Source organism: Schistocerca piceifrons, chromosome 5 (genome assembly GCF_021461385.2).
Source record: "Schistocerca piceifrons isolate TAMUIC-IGC-003096 chromosome 5, iqSchPice1.1, whole genome shotgun sequence".
Lineage (NCBI taxonomy): Eukaryota > Metazoa > Arthropoda > Insecta > Orthoptera > Acrididae > Schistocerca > Schistocerca piceifrons.
In genome coordinates, this window is record NC_060142.1 from 51,194,714 (window position 1) to 51,208,367 (window position 13,654).

The window sequence follows — 13,654 nt, forward strand, 5'->3', positions numbered from 1 at the left end:
GTTCTTTTCACAGATGAGTCCCGATTTGGTCTGGAGAGTGATTCTCGACGGATTCTCATGAAGAGGGCACGTGGAAGACGATTTTTGGACCCAAACATTGTGGAAAGAGACCGATATTGAGGAGGATCTCTAATGGTGAGGGCAGGGATTATGTTGACCGTTCGAACATCTCTTCATGAAATTGTACGGCTGAATCAGTAAGATTTAACAGCTGTCAGGTACCGTGAGGAAATCTTTGGATCTCATGCGTGGTTTTTGCGAGGTGCTGTGGGCCCAGGCTTCGTATGGGTGGACGATAATGTGCGACCTCGTAGAGCACGGGTGGTAGACGATTTTTTTTTTTTTTTTTTTTTGGAAACGGAAGATATTGCAGGCATGGCGTGACCTACTCGCTCTGCCGATTTGAATCCGGTAGAGCACATCTGGGATGTACTAGGGAGACGCACTGAATCACGTCAGCATCCACTAACCACTGTCCAAGACTGGTAAGCAGCTCTGCAGGACGAATGGGCGTTATTGCCTTAACCTGAGACTGATGGCAGCATTCACAGAATTTCCCGTCGTTTTCAGTCCTGCATTGATGCCAGAGGTCGTCATACCCACTACTGAGCACATTAACCAGTTGCCAGAATGTGTGTCCAAATCCATTAAGTTGGAAGAAACGAAGAACATTCTTGTCTACCGTTATGCATGTTGCAGTTGATTACGTTCTGTGTTCCGTACATCGTTTTTGCTTTACTATCATGTGTTTATACCGTTTTGTGGCAATTAAACGCAACCTTGCAGAATTTCCCGTTTCTTGCTTTAATTTTGGACACCAGTATAGGAGCACACTCTGCTGAGCCAGACACTTCAGCTTCGCCTGTGTTGTTTCGGTGTTCCCAGTGTGGTGTCACCGCCAGACACCACACTTGCTAGGTGGTAGCCTTTAAATCGGCCGCGGTCCGTTAGTATACGTCGGACCCGCGTGTCGCCACTGTCAGTGATTGCAGACCGAGCGCCGCCACACGGCAGGTCTAGAGAGACGTCCTAGCACTCGCCCCAGTTGTACAGCCGACTTTGCTAGCAATGGTTCACTGACAAATTACGCTCTCATTTGCCGAGACGATAGTTAGCATAGCCTTCAGCTACGTCATTTGCTACGACCTAGCAAGCCGCCATTATCAATTGCTATTTATCTTGTGATGCATGTATCGTCAGACCGATGTTCACCAATTATGGATTAAAGTTAAGTATTCCAGAAGCTACGTACCATTTTTGGTAGTCTCAATTCCTTGTCATTTTCCAGACCTCACGCTATCCTGCGTGAGCTTAAACGCGTGCCTTTCGGCCTCCCGTCATAGTGGCTGTCTTGCCAGTCTACAACACCCAGCAAACGTGATTTCAATGCGATGCGTCAGTGCTTGTTCACTGCTCTCGTAGCTGGTGCTTGATTCCGGATTCTATGTGACGTAGTTTGGTGGAGACACCGGATGTCGCAATCATCAACATTGCCATGGCTCCAATAAAGCTACGCAGGAGCCGTCGTCTTTATGGGTAGAAACGCGAGTACCAAAAGCACATTCCTCGTATGGTCCCCATGGACGTGGTACTATTGGATGCAGAAACATAAGTGAGTCTGATGCACATCATGCATCCAGCAGCGGATTAGTGCTTTGACCATGTGACTGCTAAGGATCTGGATCAAACTTCGGGCGGTGTCAAACAGCAGCAGGTTCGCATAGCCAAAGATCAACGGGATGACGGAGACAAGCGGCAGGAGCAGAAGACAAGTCGTAAATGCAGTGCGCTCGGGCGCTGTGTCACGCCGTGAACCTGAATATGGCGGATGCTGACAAGTTTCATACCTAATGATGCGTGTGGCACAGGACGTGTGTAATGCCCTTCTTTTGAAGAATGTTACCACAACAGAGGACTTCATGAAGTGGTGTCAAGACATCGTGGCAGTAAACATGAAAAGAGTGAGCAGAAAGACGTTCGATGGACTTCCGATGATGATGATGATGATGATGATGTTTGGTTTGTGTAGCGCACAACTGCGCGGTCATCAGCACCCGTCCAGATTCCAACTTTGTACACATTCCAATCTAGCCACTTTCACGGATGACGATGGAATGATGAGGACAACGCAAACATCCAGTCCCCGGGTGGACTTCCGAATGTCGCATCGTTGGCAGTTATGTTAAAAAATGTTCAGATGTGTGTGAAATCTTATGGGTCTTAACTGCTAAGGTCATCAGTCCCTAAGCTTACACACTACTTAACCTAAATTATCCTAAGGACAAACACACACACACGCATGCCCGAGGGCGGACTCCGCCGGGACCAGCCGCACAGTCCATGACTGCAGCGCCCAAGACCGCTCAGCTAATCCCGCGCGGCTGGCAGTTATGGAAGACCATCAAAACCTCGCATCGTTACTAGCGCGAACAGGGAAGGATTTCGAGTGTTTGTTATATATGTCATCGTCGAACCCAGACGGCTGGAAGTAGCGGCGTTGGATGTAGAATCCACGCAGGACAAGATAGCATTGTTAATTGATGCAGATTCTACGAAGCAGACCAGCATTGAGTAATGTAGTCAGACACCCAGGATATGTGCTGCTACAGACAACATTCAAGGTTTTAGGCGACACAGCTACTATCAATTTTCTCGTCAGTATTACTGCTGCACAGAAAAACGCACATTCGGAGAACAGAAGACAGCACGCCGGAGTGTTTCTGTTATGGATACCCTCCACATGTCGTACGGTAGGTTCATCCCAAGGAAAGAACAAGAATGATCTATGACTGTTATGCCGTGAGACACCAGACAGCTGGGCAGTTCTACACGCGCCAGGAAAAGTGCACCGTGTCTTCTGCGTGACACTTTTCTTTTTTATTAATCTTGGCATTTGTACCATTAACTGCATATGGATTATGTAACAGATAAATTATATCCGTTTGTTTATTGCCACCTAAAATATTAATTCCAAATCTAAAGCTTGGGTAAATTAACTTTGAACATTTTCTGAGTAATGAGGGAATTGCACTGAGAGGGAAAAAATACCTTTATTAATGATCTTTTGAAAATCTGTCGCAAGCAAACAGTTTCCGAGGTGCCAGGCAGCATCACATCCCTAGGGATGTAGTTCACACAAGACCAAGGAGATGCAGTGGGGGCGTGGGACTACCGTAATGGAGGAGGAGACAGGGTGACCTCAACCAGCCGTCATTTACAGGAGAATGAAGACTGAAACTCAGCGTATAGAGCCAGTCGTCCATTTACATTCATTTTCGACTAACGTATTTTCAGCCCCTCGCTAGGACTACAGTTAACATTATTAACACTGATTTGAAACGCTTACACAGTCAATATTACAAGGTGCAGTGACTGTCTTTACCATACAAAAATATATGTTTTTATTTATTCTCAACTGAGTCCAGTGTTCAGTTTTATTAATAATTGCTTTTTGGAAGTATGACATTAATTGATTAGAGAGTACTCTTGGCATGTTCACAGGGCGCGGAGCGTGCATTACGCAGTCAGGTTCGTATTCAAGGGCCGCAGTCATGATTTTCAGGCTGGTTACATAATATTTCCGTATTAAGTGGCAAAAAACTGTTCCATAAAATTCTGATTGCTCGAGCTACGCTGCCACTGACGCTACCGGTGGAGTAACAGTAACTGGCCGTTGGAAGCGGGGTGCACTACAGCGAGGCAAGAATGCAGCTGTCCTCACGGAACTTCCAACTTAGCCAGCGTTCATAGGAAAATATTTAAAAAATATTGTTAAGAACCAGTCTTATATTGTTCTTGTACAGAGACTTATCTTGTATTACCTGGACGCGCCAGATTATGTTTACTTGATTGGACTTTGAATTGAAATATTACTGAAAGCTAGGGAATTAGGCGTGATATCTGTATAAGAATGGGAAGAATATATCGCTACGAAATTCTTGACATGTGATTGGTAGTGGACTTTGTGGAGTGAATTTATTAATGTACTTGCCTGGTTGAAGTTTCATATTGAAGAGCAACACTCGTTATTACGTTTTAAAATATTTGCTTCAAAGTGACACACTGTTTATTCCTAGAAAGAGCTGTAGCTTATCTGGAAGCTGAAATTTTTAGCAGTCGCGGTAGTCATGATTTCTCCTCACGCTGAATACGGGCTCAGATAACTGGAAAGAGTATCCAGGGCTGGTTAACTGAATCAGTTAAAAAACCGACATGGGATGTAAACCTCTAAGCCCATATGTATGGAGTGCACTTGGATTAATGATTCTAATAGGCGTATCCAAGTTCGTGCAGGTTGACAGTGAATTAAAATATAACCACTTAGGATAAGTCAAAGACCATCGATAGTTGGTACGTCATGCACTCTTATGTATGTTGAATGTCAAACACACTTGCTTGGTATCTTGTATCTGTTATAGTCTAGATCATGCACATCTATGTAGAAATAGTTTTGTATTTTATTTTTTGCACGTCTAGTGCACTAGATAATGGTACAAATGTAGTACCTAGTGTGTGTGTAACAAAATAAAAACATTTAATTTCACTAAATAGCCTTTAAGATGGTTCAAACGGCTCTAAGCACTATAGGACTTAGCTTCTAAGGTCATCAGTCCCCTAGAACTTAGAACTATTTAAACCTAAGTAACTTAAGGACATCACACACATCCATGCCCGAGGCGGGATTCGAACCTGCGACTGTAGCAGCAGCGCGGTTCCGGACTGAAGCGCCTAGAACCGCTCAGCCAGAACGACTGGCCAGCCTTTAAGAGAATGAGGTTTTTCTTGTTGCTTTTAAAATGTCAGAAGGTGCTCATTTCCTAATGTTGTTCTGTGTTAACCTGTGAAACCTCACAACCAATAGTAGTGGACACTTTTCTCGCAGTTTCACTGGAACTTAATTGTTTGCTTAAGTTTAGGTAAATCTTTGGTGAACAATACTAGGTGTCACAAAAAGATTCATCCGACTTCGTAAGACTATATCTTGTACATCAGTGAAAATCGGAACTTTGGTTACATTTTTTTCACGTTATGCATGCAACTAAAAAGTATAATTTAAAAAAAAAATCCGATTTTTCAAGGATATATTTTTTGCACGCAAGCACATACAACTTTGAGGCACATTTTACATTTACCTTCAGGACAAAAGTTTTCATTTAATTAGCACCTACGTTCAATGGATCCTCCAGCGAACGAACAAGAGCAACAAGACGTTAGTCAGACGCGGTCCCTGTTTCTGCAGCAATGTCTGGAGTTACTGAATTCACTGCCCATTACTTGGCAGAGTCACGATTCACCCAAAGTTTTTGCATTGAGTGCTACATAGATCGCGTTTCTTTTTAAACCTTCACAAAGTTACGTATGTATATAACGGCAAATGACAACGACATATATATGTCAGCTTGTATAAAGTAGACACAGCTTAAAGCCAAAACATCTGCACTTGATAATGGCCTAAGGCCGAAATTATAATTTCTTTCTTTCTTTCGCTTACGCCATAGTCCTGCAGCGATCGCAGGGTTGGCGTGGTTACAACGGATTTGGCAACGTGAGTGTTAGGGATGGCCAGATGCCCTTTGCTGCCGCCATCCCGTATGCCCCCGGACGCAGTCAGTGTGCCCCAACTGCCTGTGTCTAGTGTAAATCGTGGAATAGTGTGGACGTGATTCAAATGTCTGTGACGCGCGTAACTGAGGTGGAACGTGGGGACCAGCCCGGTATTCACCTAGCGTGATGTGGAAAAGCGCCTAAAAACCACATCCAGGCTGGCCGGCACACCGGCCGTCGTCGTTAATCCGCCGGGCGGATTCGATCCGGGGCCGGCGCCCCTGCCCGAGTCCAGGAAGCAGCGCATTAGCACTCTCGGCTACCCTGCCGTGCAAAGACCGAAATTTCAATAATGGAAATAAAAAGTTTAACAGTCACTGGCGGAAACATGATGTCTTTCAAGAACCTTCACAAAGTGTAAGGACTATCAAATAGCGAGAGATCAGCCGATCGCGTAGGCCTCTGGTACGATGCGAGAAATGTACTTAGCTTGAGGACCGATTGACATTGAGGCAGCTCATCGTTATGGAATGCTCTTTACCTACAGGCGTCAGTGCGGTAACGCTCTACCGTGTTGAAAAATGAACCGTTCGGAACATTCAGATGAGCGAGCGAGCTAGCTGCGCCAGGGAGAGATTCCTAGAGGCTTGAACCAACAATTCAACGCTGGTGCCAACGTAAGCTTTAGCTTCCTATGCGTATGTTAAAATTCACTTCATGTTTCTATCATCCAGGAGATATATGGTATTGTGAAGTAGACTGAATATTTTTGAAAGAACCTGTGTATATCATTTATAAAATCACATTTCGGATCTTTCCGTTGTTGTAATTCTGATTGTGCCCGCCCCATTCACCAAATACTCATGAATGAACCTGGTTAAAGAATGTGATTGTTGCTCGGCTGTAAGTAGGATGGAGTACGATTATTTCGAGTCGGCATCGAACGGAACCTCCTCAATGCGGTCGCACCTGTTGGAGAAACTGGTGAGAAGTAGAGATGGGCAAAATGAAACACGTAACTGTTTCGAAACAAATGAAACAGTACAATGTAATGTCTCGATACGCTGTTTCGAAACAGTGAAACAGTTTGTGTTTTGTAATCTAATAAACCTACACATTTTATCATCTTGAATGTCTACTGTATAAGTATGTCATAAACAAAAATGATGTGCGAGACCGATAATCATATCGCAGAAAGTATGAAACTATAACTTAGGCGTCTTGGCAGTTTCGTATTTCCTGCAGCAAATGCGTTGCTTTCGTGACGTGTGACTTTCATACTTTTCATAGCTGAAGACAGAAGAACCACCACGAACGGAACTGGAGGTGGGAGCAAACTGCGGAAACAACGGATATGCTACTGGGATTCCCACATTCCGTTTGTATGGATAATCCATCCTGCTAATTTCCATGCATACAGATGGAATCATTGTGGATAATAGGCACAGTGACTATAGACTCACAAATAACGCCAAATAATTCGAATAAATAACAAAATATAACACAAAAAATTTTGTCTTTCAAGGTGTTTCGAACCGTTACTATAAATTCACCATGCTTCCCAGCCCTTCCTGTTCACCATTACACTATCAGTGATATGTCAAACAAATTGCTTGCAATTATACCTACATCAAATTTATGTATATGTCTAATAACTGTCACTCTACGCCTTTTTTATTCAAAATGTTGTAGGCTGACTTGCGTTGCTTAATATGATTACTGTACATGAACAGAGAAGCGTGTGTTATAAAAAAAGGGTAATTTAACTGAATGATTTTCACATATTTATTATTTTGAATGTGAATAGTATGCGTTGTTTTATTGTTTGGTTAGTGTTTATAAAGCAGATGTTACGCCATTTCGAAATAGGACAGTCAGCTAGAGACGAAGCTTTATTTTCGGATATCTTAAGCTTCATGCTATTGCTTGTCAAAAAGATTTCGACGCTCTTGAAAGTGTTTCATGAAGTGGTATGTTGTGTTTCAGTACCTGAATCTCGTCCGACACAGAGCGGAATGAAACATCACTGTTTCGATACAATTAGTCCGTTCCAAGCACAGGTGGACTGAAACAGCCTTATTTTGAAACAACGATACAGTTTCTGTGGCTGGCTCGAGATCGAATCTGGTCCGGTTATCCGAGACAGGGACGGAATGAAACACCACTGTTTCGAAACAGTGAACCACAGCCGTTCCGAAACACTGAAACAGTTCCACGTATCGATACACTGTATCGAAACATAGAAACAGTGGCCAAGTCTAGTGAGCAGGTTAGTTGTACAGGTACAACTTTCTCCGAGAGAGAGAGAATGTCACGCTTGTAATCGAGTCGAGGCCAATGTTCCGCTTCGCTCATCTCGGCAGCTGTCTGGCGGGGAAGAACTGTACACAGAAAAAAAAAGAGGATCGGGAGATAATACGCAAATCGGAACAAAATATCGAGCTAGCTGTGAAGTGTGGCGTGGAATAAACCAACCATCGCCGGCTATTATCCGATACGCGGTAGCAACGTAACGTAGCGGACTGAAGCGAGGCCGGCAAGGTCACGGGTGCTTTTTGGCCGACACGAAGCCTGACGCCACAGGCAACTCCCCCCCCCCCCCCCCCCCGCCTACCGGTTCCCCCCCCCCCCCCCCGGCCACACTTCCCGCCCGCAGCACAGAAGCCGCGCCACATAAAAGCGACGCCGACGCCGACGCCGGCGACTCGTCACGTCACACAGCAGCCGCGCGCCGTCGTCACAGCCCTGACCTGGTACGTACCGCAGTGCCTCATTCTCGCTACTGACCCATCTCCTATAGTCTGTAAACTCAAGAGCGAGCAGCGCTTTTGGTGGGGGAAGAACGATGCCACCGGCCTACAGGGACATCCAAAATCTGTTGCCCGTTGTCGGTCTAGCGGTGTAGATCGGCGTGCAGTGACATACGTTGTTTCTGTTCGTGGGATCTTAGTTGACAGTGTCTGTGAGTTAACTTTGTATACTTACTGATGTACTTCGATACAGAATTTGAAACACGAACAGCTGCTAGCATGAGTTTCTTAGAAGTAGATGCCTTAGGGGTTGCGAAGCAACTTAAATCGCTTGATACGGGCAAGTCTTCAGGTCCAGATTGTATACCGGTTAGGTTCCTTTCAGATTACGCTGATATAATAGCTCCCTACTTAGCAATCATACACAACCGCTCGCTCACCGATAGATCTGTACCTACAGATTGGAAAATTGCGCAGGTCGCACCAGTGTTTAAGAAGGGTAGTAGGAGTAATCCATCGAACTACAGACCTATATGATTGACGTCGGTTTGCGGTAGGGTTTTGGAGCATATACTGTATTCAAACATTATGAATCACCTCGAAGGGAATGATCTATTGATACGTAATCAGCATGGTTTCAGAAAGCATCGTTCTTGTGCAACGCAGCTAGCTCTTTATTCGCACGAAGTAATGGCCGCTATCGACAGGGGCTCTCAAGTTGATTCCGTATTTCTAGATTTCCGGAAAGCTTTTGACACCGTTCCTCACAAGCGACTTCTAATCAAGCTGCGGGCCTATGGGGTATCGTCTCAGTTGTGCGACTGGATTCGTGATTTCCTGTCAGGAAGGTCGCAGTTCGTAGTAATAGACGGCAAATCATCGAGTAAAACTGAAGTGATATCAGGTGTTCCCCAGGGAAGCGTCCTGGGACCTCTGCTGTTCCTGATCTATATAAATGACCTGGGTGACAATCTGAGCAGTTCTCTTAGGTTGTTCGCAGATGATGCTGTAATTTACCGTCTAGTAAGGTCATCCGAAGACCAGTATCAGTTGCATAGCGATTTAGAAAAGATTGCTGTACGGTGTGGCAGATGGCAGTTGTCGCTAAATAACGAAAAGTGTGAGGTGATCCACATGAGTTCCAAAAGAAATCCGTTGGAATTCGATTACTCGATAAATAGTACAATTCTCAAGGCTGTCAATTCAACTAAGTACCTGGGTGTTAAAATTACGAACAACTTCAGTTGGAAAGACCACATAGATAATACTGTGGGGAAGGCGAGCCAAAGGTTGCGTTTCATTGGCAAGACACTTAGAAGATGCAAAAAGTCCATTAAAGAGACATCTTACACTACACTCGTTCGTCCTCTGTTAGAATATTGCTGCGCGGTGTGGGATCCTTACCAGGTGGGATTGACGGAAGACATCGAAAGGGTGCAAAAAAGGGCAGCTCGTTTTGTATTATCACGTAATAGGGGAGAAAGTGTGGCAGATATGATACGCGAGTTGGGATGGAAGTCATTAAAGCAAAGACGTTTTTCGTCGCGGCGAGATCTATTTACGAAATTCCAGTCACCAACGTTCTCTTCCGAATGCGAAAATGTTTTGTTGAGCCCAACCTACATAGGTAGGAATGATCATCAAAATAAAATAAGAGAAATCAGAGCTCGAACAGAAAAGTTTAGGTGTTCGATTTTCCCGCGCGCTGTTCGGGAGTGGAATGGTAGAGAGATAGTATGATTGTGGTTCGATGAACCCTCTGCCAAGCACTTAAATGTGAATTGCAGAGTAGTCATGTAGATGCAGATGTAGATATCCGGAAGTGATGGATAATCGTTTAGCATTGCAAGAAAATATGCAGAATACTAGGAAGAAGAGGTATTTGCGGAGTAACGAGCGTTCGATTCTCTCTAATGTTATTACAGTTTGTATTAAAGAGGCGGCCCAAAAAGAACTGTTGGCTAATATTACCAGTCCCAATTAAAGGGCTGAAATCCATGCAAACGTCAGCCTCACCCAATAGGGCGCATAAGTAAGGAGCGGAAAAATAAGCCGCATGGTTTACTGGAAACGCCACCAAGGAAAACTAATAATTTTGGGAAGAAACCCATCGTTATAGACAGTTTCAATATCACGTAAAATCTTTGATGCTTGTGGAACACTAAATCTGTATCTCGGTCACTATTCACCTGATCCTAAGCCATATTGCTTAAAACATGTGCGCAACAGATTTTCTAAACACTGCTGAAATTTCCTTCGTAGCATGTACACCGATTCTGGAATTCTAAGCAAAAAGCTTGACATTCGAGGTGCTTTCACATATTCATTTTTATTTTTTGGTAAGAACTTTATTTGTTAATCTACAGTAATGTTATCCTCTTCAAAATATTCCCCAATACATGCTATACACTTACGCCAGTGCTTTTTCCAATTCCCGAAACACTTCAGGAGCTGTTTCTTCGGGACAGTTTATACGTCTCTTAACTGTGCGTTTTTAATCTCATCCATGCTTGTAAAACAGCTGTCTTTTAAGGCCTGCTTTGAAATGTTTATACCACTTGTCTGCCATTGGTTTACTCAGAACAGGCTCACCAAAAGCAATATTTACCGTTTCTAAAAATTTCATACACTTTATTCCATTCTTATAACAAAATTTAATACAGATTCTCTAATTTATTTTTAAACATTACAAATAATCGTTGATGCTACCAAAACACATGTAACGTTTCTGACAGCTGAGTAAATACCCAATATGCATAACATTGTACACATAATTTTGAGGCATGTTTACAAAGACAGTGACGAAAAAGTAGTGCAAATCGGACTAATACAACACACAAAATTATAAATTTCTGCTTACTTTTTAAACACTCTTCGTGCTGCAAGAATTGTTAGGTTTCAATGCAGTGCTTCAAAGGAAACGTCTACCTCTTGGTAGAAACACAAAGTGAGAACAAGCCTTAAATTGTACAGACTGATTACATTATATGGGGTTCGTTTCACTAGTAGCAACAGAGGAACATACATTCACATGAACAGACATTCGGTTCTATGTTTCTAGTATAATCTGACTTACGTTCTTATGTTAATAATATTTACTCTATAATGTTGTGTTTCGGAAGAAGCTATGGTTTTTTGTATTCCTTATGATCTTAATGCATTTGTCTAAAAATGAAAGCAGCCGAGACATATATGTACACAGAGTCGCCACAGATTTAAAGCGCGCGCCGCGGCAGGGCCGGTACTACGTTGCGAAACAGCCTGTAGAAGCGCCCTGTGACGTAGCTTGGTTGGCAGAGTGGGGACTCGCTCGCTCACTCTTCAGTTTACCGACAGACTACAGCAGCTTGTCATCATCACGTGGGATACAAAAGAATCAGGGTAGCGAAGCCCAGGTTGATTCAGCGTTCTTTTTCTTCTGGTGAGCCTCCGACACAATTCTGCACCGTCACCTAGTACACAAAACGCCTGCTTATGCGTTGAATACTACCTAGCAATCAGGTTTCAGTACCGTCAAACGGGGTGATTTCGGACGGTTTTGTCGTTGTTTTGCCGGCTGCGGTGGCCGTGCGGTTCTGGCGCTGCAGTCCGGAACCGCGGGACTGCTACGGTCGCAGGTTCGAATCCTGCCTCGGGCATGCGTGTGTGTGATGTCCTTACGTTAGTTAGATTTAAGTAGTTCTACGTTCTAGGGGACTTATGACCTAAGATGTTGAGTCCCATAGTGCTCAGAGCCATTTGAACCATTTTTTTGTCGTTGTTTTGATTGTAACTTTTGTATGTATTGTTAGATTAAATTGATTGTTATGGAAATGGTAGGGTATATGTGTAACGAATAAAACATCCCAGAACCAGAAAGTGTATGTGTAGGTATATTTATCTGAGGCAGTTAAATAAAGTGCCCAAAGGCACCCCATGGATTGGGGTGATTTCGGACACATGTGTCTTTTAAATCTCTGTCCGAAGTTACAGTATATAGAGGGCGAATTAGGGCAGTTACTGCCCGTTTTTAAAATTCTGCATGCTTTTTATTTGATTTTGGTGACATTTTACACATTTTAAGGGAGCCCTTTGTTACGAATAAGTTATATGCTGAAGATTAGATGGGTAGATCACATATCTAATGAGGAGGTACTTAATAGAATTGGGGAGAAGAGGAGTTTGTGGCACAACTTGACTAGAAGAAGGGATCGGTTGGTAGCACATGTTCTGCGGCATCAAGGAACTGCCAATTTAGTATTGGAGGGCAGCGTGGAGGGTAAAAATCGTAGAGGGAGACCAAGAGATGACTACACTAAACAGATTCAGAAGGATGTAGGTTGCAGTAGGTACTGGGAGATGAAGAAGCTTGCACAGGATAGAGTAGCATGGAGAGCTGCATCAAACCAGTTTCAGGACTGAAGGCCACAACAACAACAAGTGATATGGAATGATACAATGAATTTTATATATTACAGATAAGTTTTTATTTTGCAAGAATTTAAATAAACAGTCTCTTTGTTCACTTCTGCACGAGCTCATTTAATATTTTCGCTTAATGGAACGGAAAGACCTTCTGACTGTCGTTTGAGGAATAAATGCACCCATCCATCTGCTGGCAAGATATTACGAAATTTTCTTCTCTTTTCGGCTAGATTTATCAACGTAGCCTTTAACTAATATCTAATATCCAGTTTAGTGAAGGGAAATCCCCAATGTGCAGCCCTCAAGATACCTTGCTTCAACATTTCTTCTTCGTCTTTATTTAGCACTGGCTGTTCTCCCATTTTTTTCGAATGTGCTTCCTGCACTTTATTTTGTAGGGTTGATTTAGGTATACCATACAAATCACATGCTTTTTCTGTACGGAAATGTACCACTCTGAATATCACGAACAGCTTTATCTAAATGTTCCGGGTCATAATTATACCGTACTGTACCACCTCTCCTGCTCTTATACATTCATGGCATTGTCCGAAATCACCCCACACAGTACACAGTTTTACAAAAACCGTCGTTATTTTATAACCTTGCACGAGAGACTCGACAAACTTGTTCAGAAATTGTCTCAATGCTGTTAGCTACTGAGCGAGTCGACAATGACGGTTACAATAACTTCCCGCTCGGCGCAACAATAGAAAGTTCCCACTTTACGATAATGCACGGATTTTTAACAGTGAGACCTTTCGTCAGTTATTCACCTAGGGAAACAATTGACGGAATATAAAAGTTGTGGAAAGCGATAAGTGCAATCTTGCGCTTAAAATAACTGGCGCACGGACGTTAAAATAAGTAACTCTTTGTTTCTATGCAGTAGCAAAGAGCAAATAAGCCATACTGTCCGAATTCGCGCTGGTGTCCAAAATCACCCCGTCTGACGT

At 43.4% G+C, this 13,654-nt stretch overlaps 1 protein-coding gene across 1 annotated transcript in view; it reads left to right on the forward strand.

Annotated features, from left to right (window-relative positions):
* Window positions 1-8,220: 8,220 nt before the first annotated feature.
* Window positions 8,221-13,654, forward strand: part of LOC124798441 (lysozyme c-1-like) — a 42,820-nt gene continuing 37,386 nt past the window's right edge. Inside the window, exon 1 of the mRNA XM_047261858.1 lies at window positions 8,221-8,297. The gene's annotated coding sequence lies outside the window, so the exon portion shown is untranslated. The remainder of the gene's footprint in view (window positions 8,298-13,654) is intronic.